Source organism: Triticum dicoccoides, chromosome 5B (assembly GCF_002162155.2).
Source record: "Triticum dicoccoides isolate Atlit2015 ecotype Zavitan chromosome 5B, WEW_v2.0, whole genome shotgun sequence".
In the NCBI taxonomy this organism is placed as follows: Eukaryota; Viridiplantae; Streptophyta; class Magnoliopsida; order Poales; family Poaceae; genus Triticum; species Triticum dicoccoides.
The window spans coordinates 720,697,143-720,704,056 of record NC_041389.1 but is presented as its reverse complement, the minus strand read 5'-3'; positions in this window follow the sequence as shown (position 1 = coordinate 720,704,056).

Sequence of the window (6,914 nt, the reverse complement as noted above, 5' to 3'; positions counted from 1 at the left end):
ACATCATACGATGAGCCAAAGCGCCACATAGTTTTTTCAGGAAAAAGGGACATCGTGGGAGTGGAGGGCAAGACAGACATGTCTGAAGATTATGAAAAGTTTCATGAAATTCCTCCCTTCAAAGTCAAGGCTGACGCCAGCATCCTGATAAACGATGAAGATTATCCATGGTTACGACACAATAAGCAAATGACACAAGCGAAGAAAAAGTGAAGACTTTCTTCCGCAACTATTATGATGATACCATGCCAACTTTGTAACTGACGAGTATGATACCATTGTCCATTTTGTACATGCACATGCTATGTGGGTCAATTTATGATACCATGCCAACTTTCAACTTTTTCAGAGTTCATTTGAAATGCTTTAATGTCTTATGGTTCGGCCCTCATAATAATTAAAAATAGCAACAATAAGTATTTTGTTGTAAGCAGAAACAAAATAAAATAAATAAAGCAAGAAAGAAAACAAAAAACAAAAAAGTGTTTTCAAATTTGAAAACTAATGGCACTAACAGAAAGTTTATAATTTTCCTAAAACTAAAAGAAAAAAGAATTAAAAAATAAAGCAAAAAACAAAAGAAAATAAATAATGCAGAAAACAAACAAAAAAACTGAAAAAAATAAAAATAAAAATAGCAACAATAAGTAAAAAAACAAAAAAAAACAAAAAAATGCCTCCTACTGGGCCCCCACGGCCTGAATACGACTAGAAACCCTACTATGGGCCAGGATTCGTGCCCGCAGTAGGCCCATAAGGCAAAGCAATAGCAAGTAGGCCCGAAAGCCTGCGGTGGAGAGGAGCTCGAGAGGGGTGCGGCAGTGGGGCTTATAAACCACTGCGCGTCCCTCTCAACTAGCGAGGTGGGACTAAACTTTGGCCCCAACGCGGGCAGCACAGGGGCCTTTGGTCCCGGTTGGTGGCACCAACCGGGACTAAAGGGGGGGCATTGGTCCAGGTTGGTGCCACCAACCGGTACCAAAGGCCGCCGCTTCCCGCCCTTTGGGCTGCCGAAAAAGAGGTCTTTGGTCCCGGTTGGTGGCACCAACCGAGACTAAAGGGTGCATTAGTCTTGGTTAGTTTCACGAACCGGGACCAAAGGCTTTGCTATATAAGCAAGCACTTTGCAAAAATTCAGAATTTCATCGCCAGTTGCCCCCGACGACGCCGACCTCCTCGACGCCGCCAGGCTGCCCCACCTCGCCGTCGCCGCCACCGCCGCCAAGGCCGTCGCCTCCCCGAGCCCGCGTCGTCCTCGTCGCTGGCCTCCCCGAGCCCGCGCCGTCCTCGTCGCCGGCCTCCCCGAGCTCGCGCCGTCCTCGTCCCCGTCCCGCCCCCGCGTGCCGGCGCCCTTCCCGCCCCCACCGTCGCCATCGTAATCGCGCCGCCCCCGCTGTGAGCCGCCGGCCGCCCCGGCTCTGTTTTTTTTCATTTTTATTAGTTTAATTTTTTTTGTTCAATGTATATGTGTATGTATGTGGCTATGCGGCTGTGTTCTTTTCATTTTTATTAGTTTAGTTTTTTTGTTCATATATATATAATGCATATGTGTATGTATGTGGCTATGTGTATGTAGATGTTCAAAATGTATAAAAAAATTGTTTAGAGCATGTTTTTGTTCATATATGTATTTTTTGTTCATATGTGTATTAATGTTTTCATATATGCAAAAGATAGACTTTTAGAAAAGTTAGCATTTTTTTTCTGTTCATAGATTTTTTTGGTGATATTAATTATTGTAGAATATGCAAATGTTTGTATATTCATATGAACAATGCATTAGGCAAAACCTTTGTTTTTTTCGAAATTTTCTATTTGAACATTTTTTTTAAAACAAGCAATACTAAAAGAATGAGAGGGAAAAGGAAAATAAGAAGAGGAAGAAAGGAGAAGAAGAGGAGAGGAAGAAGAGGAGAAATAAATAAGAAGAGGAAAAAAGAAGAAAAAAAAGAGGAGAAGAAGAAAGGAATAGAGGAGGAGAAGAAAAAATAGAAGAAGAAAGGAATAGAGGAGAAGAAGAAAAAATAGACTCCTCTTTTTTTTTCCTTCTTCCTTCTTCCTCTTTTCTTCCTTTTCCTTATTTTCCTTTCTCGAGGGAGAAGAAGAAAAAGAAGAGGAGAAGAAGAAGAAAGGAATAGAGGAGAAAGAAGAAACTTCAACATGGGGGGGGGTACCGATACCCCCTCCCCGATAACATTATTTTCCCATGTATATGTATGTCGCGTCGTTGTCGATATAACCCCCTCGAGATAACTTCGACATGAGGGGCGGTCAATATATATACCCCCTCTCGACCGTGATAACTTATACAACGGCAGCTCCCCCCTCGGCCCTCTCGCTCGAGCAAAACTCTCGAGGACACCCAAACCCTAGAGAGAAAACGATGTTGGTCTCCTACCCCCTCCCTCCGCGCCCCTACCCGACAAATTAACTCTCTCGAGGCCACCCAAATTTACTAAGTTAAAAGAGTGTTGTCGTCGAGGCCACCCCAAACCCTTGAAGCATTGTGTCGAGGCGACCCCAAACCCTAGAGAAGCAGCATCGATGCCACTAACATGATTCCTTATTGTGATTAGCTAGCTAGTTCTACGTTTGCCACTAATATATATATCCATCTGTACCATGTTTGAATAATAATTGACATGTTGAAAATATTTGCAGAAACTATGGAGCATTCCCGAGACGAAGAAACAGAAGCTATGTTGGGGGACATAATCGCACAAGGAAGTGATGAAGTTGCGTCATTTCTCAACGACACCGATGGTCAGGAAGGACTGGGTGAAGAAGAGGGCTATGTTCATGATGGCTTCGGCCCATTAATGCCGGTACAAGAAGAGGACTATGTTCATGATGGCTCCGAAGACACAATGGAGGTACAAGAAGGAGACCGTGCTGACTGCTCCGGTGAATGAACCGAGTCCGGCCAGGTATATATATATTAGTTAAGCCCGTGCTGACTAGTTAATTGATGCATCCATTGTTTTGGTATATGTACACATATTAATTACTCTCGTCTTTCTTCCTTATAATTTCTAGCCCTTCGGATCGAGCACAACTTCGGTAAGGAGACGAGGCCCGAAGAAAAAGTTGAGCTCGGATGAAAAGTTTGAGATCATAGAAATCGCGCCCGACGGCGAACCGATTGAACCCATCCGGACAAAGCGCGCATTTTCTGCTCAGTGCGGGGTTCTTGTTAGGGACAAGATCTCGATCAGCATCCAACAATGGTATAAGCCTAAGGAGGAAGACCCTGAGGTGTCTTATGTCAATGATATGCAGAAAGAAGATCTTTGGACTCAGCTGAAGGCAAATTTCACCCTACCGCCAGAGGAGGATCCGGAGAAGCCAGTTAAAGAGCAATTAATCAAGTCTTGTGCTCTTAATAAGATGGCAACCCTATTCAGGAGGTGGAGGAAAGAGCTGAACAAGTTTGTCGACAAAAAAAAGACACCAGAATTCATCGGCAAATATGAGAAGATCAAAGATCACTGGCCCGCATTTGTGGCCCACAAGACATCGGAAAAGAGTAAGAAGATGCCGGCAACAAACAAGCAAAATGACGCAAAGAAGATGCTTCACCATTGCACGGGGTCAGGTGGCTACCTCAAAGCCCGGCCTAAGTGGTCCAAGGCTGAGCATGATCTGCTTGAAAAAGGGATCGAACCAGAGACAATGTACTGGCCAGACCATTGCCGGACTTGGTTCTTCGGGGCTGGCGGAACCTTGGACCCTGTATCAGGGAAGTGCCATTGGACGGACGAGCAACTGCAAATACCAGTCAAGAACCTTCGGCACTATATCGATGCAGCGTAGCGAGGGACGTTCGTTCCAGACAGGGGGAAGGACGAGCTCACAATGGCCCTCGGGAATCCTGAGCACCCTGGACGGACACGAGGCACGCCAGGCTCTATTCCGTGGAAGGTTGGTTTTCCGGACGCAAGGGGTTACAAAACCCATGAGAGGAGGAAGAAACTGGAGCAGGGCCAACTGCAGGCGCTGCACGAAAGGGTAATGGGGCTAGAGGAACGAGAAGGGGAACGAGAAGTAGCAGATCGCAGCAAACGACCTGCCGAAGCTACCCCGCCATCTCAGCGGAGAAGCAGCATGGCTTCCACCGAGCTGCTTTAGCCGGAGCATGTCTTGACGGCTCCTGCCAGCTATCCCGTGGATGATATCACAGAGTCTCAAAATTGCCACATTATGGCGCGATGGATGAATTTGAAGGTCAAGGCGGCTGTTGGCTCTGTTTATCCTAGTGGACCCGACACAACTTATCACTGCCAGCCGATTCTAGAAGGATATGCTAAGGTGATGGTGGATGAAATAATGGAGGGATTTGAGGACCTCCTGCTTGACCACCCTACCGGTGAAGGGGAGACTAGGCTGGGTTCTGCTCTGAAGACTCCATGCCTATGGCGGAAGGAGCTCATCAACCTTCCGAACTGGACGCCTCCGCCTCCTCCTCCTCCTCTGGCAAGTCAGGGCACTCCGCCTCCTCCACCGCCTCCTCCTCCGGCGAGTGATGATCAGGGCACACGTGGCAGCACTCCGCCTCCTTCTCCGGCACGTGGCGGCACTCCGCCTCCTTCTCCGCCTGCGCCGGCGCTCCCGAGCAGCCAGCAGCCTCCTCCTTCTCTGCCTCGCCAGCAAGGGCGGAAGAGACCCGCCGCCGCCCCGGCTGCTCCGGCGCGTCGTAGTCCTTCTCCTCCGCCTCGTAAGCAAGCACGAAAGAAGACAGACGCCGCAGCCGCTCCGTCTGCTCTGGCGTCTAGCAGCACAACCAGAGGCGGGAGGCAATACAGATACGGTCCACCTCTAAAGCCTCTAGAGAAGTTACCGTACGAGAGGACCGAGGAGGAAAACAATACGATCGTGCGGACCCACGTGAAGGAGTTCTTTGAAGGGGTGAAAGCAAAGAGACATCCACCTCCGGAGGAGAAGGTAGATCCGGTGAAAGCAAAGCGCACTCTCGATGCCCTGAGGAAACAGGCAAAGTCTCCGTCGAGAACCAACTATGAGCGTATTACTGAACAGACATATCTCCAAGCGGAGCGGTCGGGAAGTACTGTCAGACATCAAAGAGCAAGAGAACGAGCAGCTGCGAAAAAAATTGACCAGCTCGGCGAACAAGCAAACCAATCGTGCCCCCCGCTCAATGTGTCTAGCGGCAACATCGTCGCTAATGTTCCGGGGATGGTGGCCGGTTATGGCAATCTACAAGATTACCTGCCTGACGATGCAATTCCTGATTTCATGGAGGTGGAAGAACACAGATATGAGTACGGGAAGCCTCTCGTCAAAGATGAAAAATCTCTAACAACGATGATGCGAAGATCCCATACTTGGTACATGAAAACCTGCAGAGAGTCTGGGAGGACGAATACTTTGTATCTGAGAATTAAAGAGGAGCACAACCTCGTTGGAAATGATCCGTTGCATGTTCCATTTGAGGAGTTCTTCGAGTTCTTCAATCAAAAGGCCCTCGATAAATTAACGGTCTTTTGCTACTGCCTGTAAGTACTATTTCTGTCATTAAGTCTCTATATATAGCTTGGCTCTTTCATTGCATGTATTTGTAATTAATTATCCTCAATATATTATGCAGATTGAAGATCGTCGAGTAAAAAAAATAATAAATTTATGATATTGGGTTCATTAACACAAATATCATAGATGAATTTCTGGTTGAAAAGGACGTCAAAGAGGCCGAGGACAACTTGCTACAATCGTTGATCAAAAATCAAAACAAAGATACCATACTCTTTCCTTACAACGGCAAGTGAGTGTTACTGTCGTGTGCATATTCAGTTTCCCTTATTACTCGAGCGAGGTTATAGTAATGTAATTGATGAGTTATGCATGCGTGCGCAGGTACCACTATATTCTTCTGGAGATTAAGCTTGAGCGTGGACTAGTAACCGTCTTAGACTCGAGACGGAAAGATCCCAAAACCTATGCGGACATGACTGAAATGCTCAGCAAGTAAGTTCAATCGATCATTATCGCACCATATCGGCAACTTTTTGTTCATTTCCTGATATCTCAAGTAATAATAATTATTTTCTTTGTCTTGTAGGGTTTGGAAACAGTTCACCGCAGAAGCTCCGGGACTGCCGAAGGAGCTGCGATATACATACCCGAAAGTAAGTACTACTGGCTAGCTAGTTGCGCGCATCTCCCGTTGATTCTATAGCTATACTTTCATCAATGCCATTTATAATGCTTCATTATTAGTTTGATTGACCTCTATTTCTCGTAAAGTGCTTGTGGCAGGAACAAGGGAATGATTTCTGTGGATACTACGTGTGCGAGTTCATCCACACCGCGACTTTGAAAAACAAGCGGGGCTACTCTCAAAGACAATATGAAGTGCGTAAGCAATAATATTCACAATTTCATTTTATTACACCATCATTTCTGTTGAGTTTCATTCATATATATGTATTAATTAACCCCCTTCTTCAAATTAGACGTGGCAGATGCGGAATGAACTCCTAGAACCAGATCGCATGAAAGCAATTCAAGAAGAATTGGCGGGATTCTTTCTTGACCACGTCATCAATAAAGCCGGAGAATACCATGTGGAAGTTGATTTCAATTGCTAGGGGACTGTAATTGAGAGATCTTACATATTGTACATGTATGTAGCCAGTAGCGTCGGATACATGATACGAAAACTTGTTGTTCGACCAATCTCTCGGAGAAGGAGAGGTCGATCGATCATTTCTCTCGGTATGCATGACGAACTTCTGTACTCAATGGTTCCCTTCATTTTCTTACTAGCTAGCGTGTCGAGGGCGTCATATGTATATAGTACGTAGCGTCGACCAAGCACGGACATAAGAGAGGACACTTCTCTCTATTAATTAGCTAGCTAACACAATATATGAAACACCTAAATTAACCCCCAAAAC